We start from the raw sequence: 12,871 nt of genomic DNA on the forward strand, positions 1-12,871 counted from the left end.
CCAATCACAGCCGGTTGTGATACAGCCTGGATCAGGCTGGAGAGAGCGATGCTTGGTCTGCCAGGCTCCTCCAGCCTCCATGCTCCTCACTCTCATAGGAAGAGACATTCTACACCGAAGAAACCTATTTATAGTTTGGCCCCTGGACATCCGCTCTGACTTGTAGTGTAGTAGGCTACGGGATTGTCTGTGTGTATGTTGGGAGGGGGCAGAGACTGAGAGACCAAGAGACCGAGAGACTGAGAGAGAGAGAGAGAGAGAGAGAGAGAGAGAGAGAGAGAGAGAGAGAGAGAGAGAGAGAGAGAGAGAGAGAGAGAGAGAGAGAGAGAGAGAGAGACATAGATCAGTGGATTAAGACATACGAAAGAGAGGAAGGAACTGGTCTGAGGTCCATTGTTACATTGTGAAGAAGAGGAAGAGTTGTGATTAATCATTGGATATTTTTTTTTACCCATTGAGATCAGAAGACCTTTTTCGAATGGAGACCTGGAGTGGGAGTGTTGGTCCAATCCAGTCTATTTACATGGAGCCCAGAAGATCTTGACTGGTTGCCAGAAGTCTTCTTTCTGGTGAGTGTTTCCTTTTGGCACTGCTCTTGAAAGCAGCTTTGCCAAGATTCCCTCTCAGGTGTGGAAGGCAGAGCTTAGAGCTCAGGGAGGATAGCTTCTGACCTCATGATAACAATGTGCTTGGCACTGGATTTCAGTGTCTTCTGTGATGCTTTTTAAGTAGTTTGGATTATATATTATATAGCCATTTTAAAGTAAGCAATTGATTGAGGTTTAAATTGGACTAGTTTTGCTATGGGATATTTTGACATTGAAGGTGGTCTCAAAATGATATGGAAAATATGTAAATTATCTGAACGTCAATGCACGTAGACCAAATGCTTTCTGAGATATTCTACAATTGCCATGTTTTCTAATAATAATTATAAACTGGGTGGTTCGAGCCCTGAATCCTGATTGGCAGAAAGCCGTGGATTATCACGGCTTTCTGGTATGAAAAAACATGTATTTTTACTCTTGTAATTATGTTGGTAACCAGTTTATAATAGCAATAAGGCACCTTTGGGGTTTGTGTTATATGGCCAATATACCACGGCGAAGGGCTGTGTCCAGGGTCTACGTGTTGCGTGGAGCGTAGAACAACCCTTAGCCGAGGTATTCTATATTGGCTATATCATACCCCCTCAGGCCGTATTGCTTAATAATAACACACAGTCTAATAATAATATAACGTATAATTAACTATGTGTTCCAGTGTCATAGATATTTAGTTAAAATATTTAACTAGGCCTTAATTCTAATATTACCACACAAACAAATATTACCACAAACACAAATTATGGCTGGTACTCTGTTCAGAGGTGCTATGTCCTCTGCCGGGAAACGCTACAGAGCAATGGTATATCATTTTATGATTACTGACAACTGCACTGGAAGACGTGATAATGATGTGAATGTGGATGGGCTGTTTTGTCAGAAGGGTATAATGCCTAGTCTTTGTCTGTTGTTAGGACATCTCTGCAATCAGCTGACCCTTCCTCCCAACACACGGTACTTTTCAACAGTACTGCTTTTGTTCCCTAGAGAATATATGGTCTGCTTTTACTAATGTTAAAACTCAGCATTTCCAGTGTTGGATTTCAATGTTTGGTGATTAAAACAACAACAACAGTAAACAAACAAACAAACACATTATTGAAAAATGAATACATTTACTAAATGCTCACATCAGCTTTTTGTGATGATGTCATGTCACATAAAGGGTCTAAATAAGGATATCCATTTTAAGATCCATTTCCTTCAATGACAACAGTTCTCCTCTATCTTCTGGGACAATAATACGCCATTAGATGAATTTCAGGGGGGAAATTAGATAATTGAATTGATTCCAGAAGGGGTCGTTGGCAGGTCTTTATAGTGCTGCATGGAGGACCCTCTCTCATTCAATAGGCCAGAAGCTCTATTCTGTCATCGCTCAGCCTCCTGTTCAAGGGGGTATTCATTAGAGCACTCCGTAGCGAAACTTTTTGAAATGGAAAAGGTTTGGCAATGTAAATAATAGTTTTTTATTTGACAGGTTTAGGTAGTTGCTCCCATTTCCTTTCTGTTTGGTTCCTAATGAATACACACACTCCAAGTGAATAGAGGATATGATGATGGCTGTTGTGTTGCGGTGTGGTGTGCCAGGTGTGGAGGGAAGCAGTGTCACTAACATACCAGTAGAGGGCCCTATCTACTGTGTGAGAGGACACAAGCTGCAGTTTGAACAGCACTGCCTCTTGAGACACACCCTTCTCTCTCTCTCTATCACTCACTCACTCTCTCTTTCTTTCTTTCTCGCTCTCTTTCTCTCTGTCTTTCCCTCTTTCTCATTTTTGAAGGTTAAGAGGTATAAAAATCCATTGGCAGGTGTCTGTCTGTCAATCCAGATAAGATGACAAGACTCTCACTGATATCAACACTATGAGGCAAGGCATGCATTATGACATAATAGGAGTTATCATCGAAGTCACATACATTATTTAACTGTTGACCTTATCTTGATGGACAGTAAGGACCCTACTTCCAGTGTATTGTGACTATAGTCTGGTAGATGTTTATGTTAGTTGTTTTAAATGCTCAAAATTGCAGCTCCAGATTGAAATGTGCCTTATTTTACATTCAGTGTAAGCAGTTGAAGCTGCGGTGGGGATGAAACACCTTCTTGGGTCTCAGCTCAGCAAGGGGTTTTGACGAGTGTCGGTTATGGAGTGTCTGGTAGCCTACCAAGTCTTAGTTTCCTCCCGTGCTGTACCTGTAAACACAGCTTGACTTGATCAAGGCAACTCATTAGCCATTCAGTTGGAGGTGTTAATGCGTGTGTGTGGCTGCGTGTACACACAATACCCCATAATGACAAAGCAAAAACAGTTTTTTAGAAATCTTGGCAAATGTACAGCACCAGTCAAAATTTTGGACACACCTACTCATTCAAGGGTTTGTCTTTATTTTACTATTTTCTACATTGTAGAAAAATAGTGAAGACATCAGAACTATGAAATAACACATATGGAATCATGTAAAAAAGAAAAAAAAAGTGTTAAACAAATGTAAATATATGTGAACCGGTTCAGGATACTAGGCGTATGTCGCAAGTCACAGCTTCACAGGAGAGCCGTTTGAACGTGAAACTTAATTTTTTAATCAAAATGCGTATTTTTGGGGGCAGAAATGCCTTCTCGAACATGTTAGGTTTTTGTGCCTTAAACACAAACGTATATTCCATCTGTAAATACAAATAAAATGGTTACATTTGGTCCGTAAACATCTGCCAAGAAGCGTAATGACATTTTTGCCAGCAGGGCTGGTTGGGCTGTTTTCATGTTATCCAGGGGTAAACAAATAATTGACCAGAGCGTCAAGTGTGCACTCCGAGAGCGAAACAGGACGGGTGGGGCTGAAAACGTACCCAAATGAAATTACCTATTTCTCAGGCCCAGAATCTAGAATATGATTAGGATAGAAAACACTCTAAAGTTTCCAAAACTGTCAAAATATTGTCTGTGAGTATAACAGAACTGATATTGCAGGCAAAAACCTGAGGAAAATCCAGAGGAAGTAAGTGCCTTCTATTTTGAAAGCTCCCTGTTCCATTGCATGCCTTCTCTCCATTTAAAGGGATATAAACCAGATTAATTTTCCTATTGCTTCCACATGGTCTGGACAGTCTTTAGACATAGTGTCAGGCTTTTATTCTGAAAAATGAACGAGAAAGACCACATCGTGTCAGTGGATGGCTGGGGGCCAGCAGAGTTTTGCATACGCAAGCAGCTTGGAGCAGACATTTTCTCTCTCTCCCCTATTAAAAATTCTACGTTCCGGTTGAAATATTATTTATTATTTATTGCAAAAACAACCTGCGGATTGATTCTAACAATAGTTTGACGTGTTTCTACGAACTTTACGAATACTATTTGGAATTTGTCTGCCCCGTCGTGACTGCTCGAGCCTGTGGATTTCTGAACATAACACGCCAACCGAATGGAGCTATTTTGAATATAAAAATAATCTTTATGGAACAAAAGGAACATTTATTTTGAAACTGGGAGTCTCGTGAGTGCAAACATCCGAAGATCATCAAAGGTAAGAGATTCAGTTTATTGCTTTTCTGACTTTTGTGACCAATCTACTTTGCTGCTAGCTGTTTGTAATGTTTTGTCTGCTGAGAGAGATGTCCTTACATAAATGCTTGGTTTGTTTTTGCCTAAAAGCTTTTTTGAACTCTGACACGCCAGGTGGATTAACAACAAGCTAAGCTGTGTTTTGCTATATTGCACTTGTGATTTCATGAAAATGTTATATTTTTTGAAATGTTATTTGAATTTGGTGCTCTGCAATTCAGCGGATGTTGACGAAAATTATCCCGCTAAAGGGATGGGTGCGCCAAGAAGTTAAGAAGGTGTGAACAATGCTGAATGGGTGTAGACAAAGAAGTGCTCTTCACTAGATTCCAAAACATTTAAAGGCGATTTTCTCAAAAGTGAGTTTACAAGTTGATAAACTTTCAAAGCAGAATTACTTTCACATTGTTCCTCAAATGCAGTGTATGATATACCATTTTGTAGCTCTGAGGCTCTACTTTTATCCTATGCAAAAAACACAATTTCACATTTTGCTATATATATGTAAGACCAAATCCAGGTGTTGAGTCACATATTTTAGATTTTAGATTCTTCGAAGTAGCCACCCTTTGCTTTGAAGACAGCTTTGCACACTCTTGGCATTCTCTCAACCAGCTTCATGAGGAATGCTTTTCCAACAGTCTTGAGGGAGTTCGCACATATGATGAGCACTTGTTGGCTTCTTTTCCTTCACTCTGTGGTCCAACTCATCCCAAACCATCTCAATTGGCTTGAGGTTGGGTGATTGTGGAGGCCAGGACATCTGATGCATCACTTCATCACTTTCCTTGCTCAAATAACCCTTACACAGCCTTGAGGTGTGTTTTGGGTCATTGTCCTGTTTATAAACAAATGATAGTCCCACAAAGTGCAAACAAGATGGGATGGTGGTTAAGTGGGAGATGGGATGGTAGCCATGCTGGTTAAGTGTGCCTTGAATTCTAAATAAATCACAGACAGTGTCACCAGCAAAGTGCCCCCACATCATCACACCACCTCCTCAATGCTTTACGGTGGGTACCAGACATGCGGAGATCATCCATTCACGTACTCTGCGTCTCACACATACACTGCGGTTGGAACAAAATATCTCAGATTTGTACTCATCAGACCAAAGGACAGATTTCCACCAGTTTAAGGTCCATTGCTCGTGTTTATTGGCCCAAGCTAGTCTCCTTTTCTTATTGGTGTCCATGAGTAGTGGTTTCTTTGCACCAATTTGACAACGAAGGCCTGATTCTCCTTTGAACAGTTGATGTTGAGATGTGTCTGTTACTTGAACTCTGTGAAGCATTTATTTGGGCTGCAATCTGAGGTGCAGTTAACTCTAATGAACGTATCCTCTGCAGTAGAGGTAACTCTGGGTCTTCCTGTGTCTGTCCTCATGGGAGACAGTTTTATCACAGCACTTGATGGTTTTTGCAACTGCACTTGAAGAAACTTTCAAAGTTTTTGAAAATTTCCAGGTTGACTGAATTTCATGTCTTAATTGGACGGTCGTTTATCTTTGCTTATTTGAGATGTTCTTGCAATAATACGGAATTGTTTTTTTTACCAAATAGGACTATCTTCTGTATACCACCCCTACCTTGTCACAACACAAATGATTGGTTCAAATGTATTAAGAAGGTGTGCTTTTTTTAACAAGGCACACCTGTCAATTGAAATGCATTCCAGGTGACTACCCCATGAAGCTGGTTGAGAGAATGCCAACAGTGTGCATTCAGCAAGAAGTGCAGACATAGATGGTCGCCTCGCTTTAGGTCCTTAGAAAACTATGCAGTTATTAGTTTTTTATGTATTATTTCTTACAATGTTAACCCAGAAAATCTCAAGTGTTAATTACATACAGCTGTGAAGAACTATTGGATATAAAAGCGATGTCAAATTACCATCATTATGAACAGGAATATGCCTTTCCCGAAGTGGATCCTTTGTTCGGACCTCCACCCTGGACGTGCGATCTTATCCTAGAGGCCAACCCAAAACAATGCGGTCGCCGCAGGAGAGGCAGACGGAGTGGCCTACTGGTCAGACTCAGAAGGTGAGCACACCATCCACCATTTCCAAGCATATAACTCGCCAATGTCCAATCTCGAGATTAAAAGGTGGACAAAATTAGGGCACGAGTTGCCTACCAGAGAGACATCAGAGATTGTAACATTCTCTGTTTCATGGAAACATGGCTCACTCGGGATATGTTGTCAGAGTCGGTACAGCCACCCGGTTTCTTCACGCATCAAGCCGACCGAAACAAACATCTCCCTGGTAAGAAGAAGGGCGGGGGTGGATGCCTTATGATTAACGACTCATGGTGTAATCACAACAACATACAGGAACTCAAGTCCTTTTGTTCACCGGACCTACAATTCCTTACAATCAAATGCCGACCACATAATCTTCCAAGAGAATTCTCTTCGATTAAAGTCACAGCCGTGTATATCCCCCCAAGCAGATCCCTCGTCGGCCCTGAAAGAACTTCACTGGACTCTATGTAAACTGGAAATCATACATCCTGAGCCTGCATTTATTGTAGCTGGGGCTTTAAAAAAAGCTAACCTAAGAAGCATACTTCCTAAATTCTATCAGCATATCATATGCGTGACAAGAGCTGATAGCTTTCTGGATCATTGCTACTTGAACTTTCGCCATACATACAAAAATCTGTTGCTCCCAGCCTATAGACAGAAACTAAAACAGGAAATGCCCGTGCTCAGGTCAATACAATGCTGGTCTGACCAATCGAATTTTACACTAAAGAATGCTTCGATCATGTGGACTGGGATATGTTCCGGATAGCCTCAGACAATAACGTTGATGTATTTCCTGACTCGTGAGCGAGTTTATTAGCAAGTGCATCGGAGACGTCCTACCCTCTGTGACCATAAAAACCGTCCCTAACCACAAACCATGGATTGATGGCAGCATTCGCGTGAAACTGAAAGCGCGAACCAACACTTTTAATCATGACAAGGTGACCGGAAACACAACCGAATACAAACAGTGCAGCTAATCCCTCTGTAAGGCAATCAAACAAGCAAAGCGTCGGTATAGAGACAAAGTAGAGTCGCAATTCAACGGCTCAATCACGAGATGTATGTGGCAGGATCTACAGTCAATCACTGATTACAAAAGAAAACCAGCCCCGTCGCAGACACCGACATCTTGCTCCCAGACAAATTAAACAACTTCTTTGCTCGCTTTGAGGACAATACAGTGCCACTGTCACAACCCACTACCAAGCCTGTGGACTCTCCTTCTCTGTGGCCAGCGTGAGTAAAACATTTAAACGTGTTAACCATCGCAAGGCTGCCGACCCAGAAGGCATCCCGAGCCACGTCCTCAGAGCATGCGCAGACCAGCTGGCTGGTGTGTTACGGACATATTCGACCAAACATATTCAACCCTGGGTCTCGACCTCGCCCTGTGCAACTGGGTCCTGGATTTTCTGACGGGCCGCCTCCAGGTGGTGAAGGTAGGTAACAACATCTCCACCCCGCTGATCCTCAACACTGGAGCCCCACAAGGGTGCGTTCTCAGCCCTCTCCTGTACTCCTTGTTCACCCATGACTGCATGGCCATGCATGCTTCCAACTCAATCATTAAGTTTGCAGAAGACACTGCAGTGGTAGGCCTGGTTACCAACAATGACAAGACAGCCTACAGGGAGGAGGAGAGGGCCCTTGGAGTGTGGTGTCAGGAAAATAACCTCTCACTTAACGTCAGCAGAACAGGTGAGATGATCGTGGACTTCAGGGAGCAGTGGAGGGAGCACCCCAGTAGTGGAGAAAGTGGAACGTTTTGAGTTCCTCTGTGTACACGTCATGGACGGACTGAAGTCGTCCACCCACACAGACAGCGTGGTGAAGAAGGCGCAATAGCACCTCTTCAACTTCCGGAGGCTGAAGAGATTTGGCTTGTCATCTAAAACACTCATAGGCTTTTGCAGATGCACAATCGAGAGCATTCTGTCGGGCTGTATCGCCGCCTGGTGCGGCAATTGCACCGCGCTCAACGGCAAGGCTCTCCAGAGGGCGGTGGGGTCTGCACAGCGCATCGCCGGGGGCAGACTGCCTGCCCTCCAGGTCACCTACAGCACCCGATGTCACAGGAAGGCCAAGGAGATCGTCGGGAACAACAACCACCCCAGCCACTGCCTGTTCACCCCACTATCATCTAGAGGGCCAATTCAGTGCAGGTGCATCAAGCCTGGGACCGAGAGCCTGGGGTTCAGCTTCTATCTCAAGTCTACCAGACTGTTATATAGCCATCACTGGCATAGAAAGGATGCTGCCATCATACAGACTCAAATCTCTCCACTTAAATAAATTGACTTAATAAAGGTATCACTGGTCTAAATAACACCACTTTACTAATGTTTACATGGAGGTATCACTAGTCACTTTAAATAATGTCACTTTAATAATGTTTACATATCCTACATTACTCATCCCATAAGTATATACTGTATTCTACAGCATCTACTGCATCTTGCCCATGCCGCGCACCATCGCTCATCCATATATTTATATGTACATGTTATTCATCCCTTTACATTTGTGTGCATTTGTGTGTATAAGGTAGTTGTTGTGAATTTGTTAGATTACTTGTTAGATTTTACTGCATTGTTGGAAATAGAAGCACAAGCATTTCGCTACACTTGCATTAACATCTGCTAACCATGTGTATGTGACCAATAACATTTGATTTGATTTGAAGCTGTCATCAAAGCAAAGGGTGACAACTTTGAAGAATCTAAAATATAACATGTATTTTGATTTGTTTAACACTTTTTGGGTTACTAACTGATTCCATATGTGTATGGAGACCCTTTACTCAGTACTTTGTTGAAGCAGCTTTGGCAGTGGTTACAGCCTTGAGCTTTCTCGGTTATGAAGCTACAAGCTTGACACACCTGCAGATCCTCTCAAGCTCTGTCAGGTTGGATGGGGAGCTTCGCTGCACAGCTATTTTCAGGTCTCTCCAGAGATGTTCGATCGGGTTCAAGTCCGGGCTCTGGCTGACTCAAGGACATTCAGAGACTTGTCCCGAAGCCACTCATGCATTGTCTTGGCTGTGTGCTTATGGTTCTTGTCCTGTTGGAAGGTAAATCTACGCCCCAGTCTGAGGTCCCGAGTGCTCTGGAGCAGGTTTTCATCAAGGATCTCTCTGTACTTTGCTCCAATCACCTTTCCCTCAATCCTGACTAGTCTCCCAGTCCCTGCTGCTGAAAAACATCCACACAGCATGATGCTTCCACCACCATGCTTCACCGTAGGGATGGATGGTGGCAGGTTTCCTCCAGATGTAACGCTTGGCATTCAGAGTTCAATCTTGGTTTCATCAGACCAGAGAATCTTGTTTCTCGTGGTCTGAGAGTTCCTTAGGTGCCTTTTGGCAAACTCCAAGTGGAGTGTCTTGTGCCTTTTACTGAGGAGTGGCTTCCTTCTGGCTTTTCTACCATAAAGGCCTGATTGGTGGAGTGCGGCATAGCTGGTTGGCCTTCTGGAAGGTTCTCCCATCTCCACAGAGGAACTCTGGAGCTCTGTCTGAGTGACCACTGGGTTCTTGGTCACCTCCATGACCAAGACCCTTCTCCCCCGATTGCTCGTTTTAGCCGGGCGGCCAGCTCTAGGAAGAGTCTTAGTGGTTCCAAACTTCTTCCATTTAAGAATGATGGAGGCCAAAGTGTTCTTGGGGACCTTCTGTGCTGCAGAAATGTTTTAGTACCCTTCCCCATATCTGTGCCTCGACACAGTCCTGTCTCAGAGCTCTAGAGACAATTCCTTTGACCTCATGGCATGGTTTTTGCTCTGACATGTACTATCAATCAATCAATCAGTCAAATGTTTTTTTATAAACCCCTTTTTACATCAGCCAATGTCACAAAGTGCTGTACAGAAACCCAGCCTAAAACCTCAAACAGCAATCAATGCAGATGGAAAGTCAACTGTGGGACCTCATATAGACAGGTGTGTGCCTTTCCAAATCATGTCCAATCAATTTAATTTACCACAGCTGGACTCCAGTCAAGTTGTAGAAACATCTCAAAGCATGATCAATGGAAACAGGATGGACCTGACCTCAATTTCGAGTCTCATAGCTAAGGATCTGAATACTTATGGAAGTAAAGTATTTCTGTTATTTATTTTTAATACATTTGCAAAAATGTCTAAAAACCTGTTTTTGTTTTGTCATTATGGTGTATTGTGTGTATAATGATGAGGAAATGTTTTTATTTAATCAGTTTTAGAATAAGGCCAGAACGCAACAAAATGTGGAAGAAGTCAAGGGGTCTGAATACTTTCCAAATGCACTGTATGTGTGTATTCTCATGTGTGTCTGTTTTGTGTCCTCCCCCGTGACATAGCTTTGACTCTAATCACTGCTCTTGTTCTGACTCACTTCTCCTCCAACGCAGAAAAGAGGAAGAGGACCACAGTAATTACCACAGCATCTCTACGTCTGACATTTATGTTAGTCAATCCACAAACCAGTTGACTTTTATGGAGAACAGCCTTGTTCTCTCTCCAGTGATGGAAACATATTTAGCCATTAACTATCCAACCCAACGTCTAATTATTTTCACCACAATGTCTGTTCTGTTATTGCTCACAATTACACCTGTGATACTGAGTTTACTATGTGGTCCATAACATCCTCCACATTCATGTGACAAAATCTGCTCTGTATTCATGGATTCTGGTTAACTGGGATTCTAGGATTCCCTGATTCAGTGATTCGGTGATCCACCCTTCAACATCCCCCCTCTGAGACACAGTGTGGCATGTAGATCCTCCCTTCAATGCTGAATAGGACATGGTGTGTGCAGTACATCCTTGTTGGCCAGAATTCAAAGTGAGGGCCATGATACTTCCGGCGCCAACAGATATGGCCGCCTCGCTTCGCGTTCCTAGGAAACTATGCAGTATTTTGTTTTTTTACTTGTTATTTCTTACATTGGTACCCCAGGTAATCTTAGGTTTCATTATATACAGCCGGGAGGAACTACTGAATATAAGAGCAACGTCAACTCAGCATCATTACGACCAGGAATATGACTCTCCCGAAGTGGATCCTGTGTTTTGCCTTCCATCCAGGACAATGGATCGGATCCCAGCAGGGGACCCAAAACAACGACGCCGTAAATGGGGCAAACGAAGCGGTCTTCTGGTCAGGCTCCGGAGACGGGCACATCGCGCACCACTCCCTAGCATACTACTCGCCAATGTCCAGTCTCTTGACAACAAGGTTGATGAAGTCCGAGCAAGAGTAGCATTCCAGAGAGACATCAGAGACTGTAACGTTCTTTGCTTCACGAAAACATGGCTCACTCGAGAGACGCTAACGAGTCGGTGCAGCCAGCTGGTTTCTTCACACATCGCGCCGACAGAAACAAGCATCTTTCTGGTAAGAAGAGGGGTGGGGGGGGTATGCCTTATGATTAACGAGACGTGGTGTGATCATAACAACATACAGGAACTTAAGTCCTTCTGTTCACCTGACTTTCATTCCTGACTGTTCATTCCTCACAATCAAATGTCGACCGCATTATCTACCAAGGGAATTCTCTTCGATTATAATCACAGCCGTATATATTCCCCAACAAGCAGACACATCGATGGCCCTGAACAAACTTTATTTGACTCTATGTAAACTGGAAACCACATATCCTGAGGCTGCATTCATTGTAGCTGGGGATTTTATCAAGGCTAATCTGAAAACAAGACTCCCTAAATTCTATCAGCATATCGATTGTGCTACCAGGGCTGGTAAAACCCTGGATCTGTCACGTTCGTGGTATGTAGGAGACGAAGGCGCATCGTGATGTGAATACATACTTATTTAATGAAGAAAACTCTAAATAAACGTACAAAACGACCGTGACACTATAATATAATATTGAAGCCACAGGCAACTAGACATAGACAATAAGCCACGACATACCCAAGGAATATGGCTGCCTAAATATGGTTCCCAATCAGAGACAACGATAAACAGCTGCCTCTAATTGAGAACCAATCTAGGCAACCATAGACATACATAACACCTAGACTAGTAAACACCCATAGACATACAAAACCCCTAGACAGGGACAAAAACACATACAATCACCCATGCCACACCCTGACCTAACCAAATTAATAAAGAAAACGAAGGACAATTTATTCTAAATTCCACGACGCATATAACGCCCTCACCCGCTCTCCTTTCGAAAAGCTGACCACGACTCCATTTTGTTGCTTCCAGCCTACAGACAGAGACTAAAACAAGAAGCTCCCGTGCTCAGGTCTGTTCAACGCTGATCCGACCAATCTGATTCCACGCTTCAAGATTGCTTCGATCACGTGGATTGGGATATGTTCCGCATTGCGTCCAACAACAACTTTGACAAATACGCTGATTCGATGAGCGAGTTCATTAGAAAGTGCATCAGCGATGTTATACCCACAGCAATGAATAAAACATTCCCAAACCAGAACCCGTGAATTGATGGCAGCATTCGCGCAAAACTGAATGCGCGAACCACTGCTTTTAACCAGGGCAAGGTGACCGGAAACATGACAGAATACAAACAATATAGCTATTCCCTCCGCAAGGCAATCAAACAAGCTAAGTGTCAGTATAGAGACAAAGAGTTGCAATTCAACAGCTAAGACACAAGAGGTATGTGGCAGGGTCTACAGTCAATCACGGATTACA

The 12,871-nt window shown here is 43.1% G+C and overlaps 1 protein-coding gene across 12 annotated transcripts in view; it reads left to right on the forward strand.

The window, feature by feature from the left end:
• Positions 1 to 226: 226 nt before the first annotated feature.
• Positions 227 to 12,871, forward strand: part of LOC110493275 (neuron navigator 1) — a 175,874-nt gene continuing 163,229 nt past the window's right edge. For 11 of the 12 annotated variants that reach the window (XM_090206331.1, XM_090206334.1, XM_090206332.1 and 8 more), the window contains exon 1: positions 227 to 569. The gene's annotated coding sequence lies outside the window, so the exon portion shown is untranslated. The remainder of the gene's footprint in view (positions 570 to 12,871) is intronic. The other variant, XM_036950761.2, reaches the window with a different exon arrangement.

Source organism: Oncorhynchus mykiss, chromosome 17 (assembly GCF_057628025.1).
Source record: "Oncorhynchus mykiss isolate SJ-2025 chromosome 17, ASM5762802v1, whole genome shotgun sequence".
Taxonomy (NCBI): domain Eukaryota; kingdom Metazoa; phylum Chordata; class Actinopteri; order Salmoniformes; family Salmonidae; genus Oncorhynchus; species Oncorhynchus mykiss.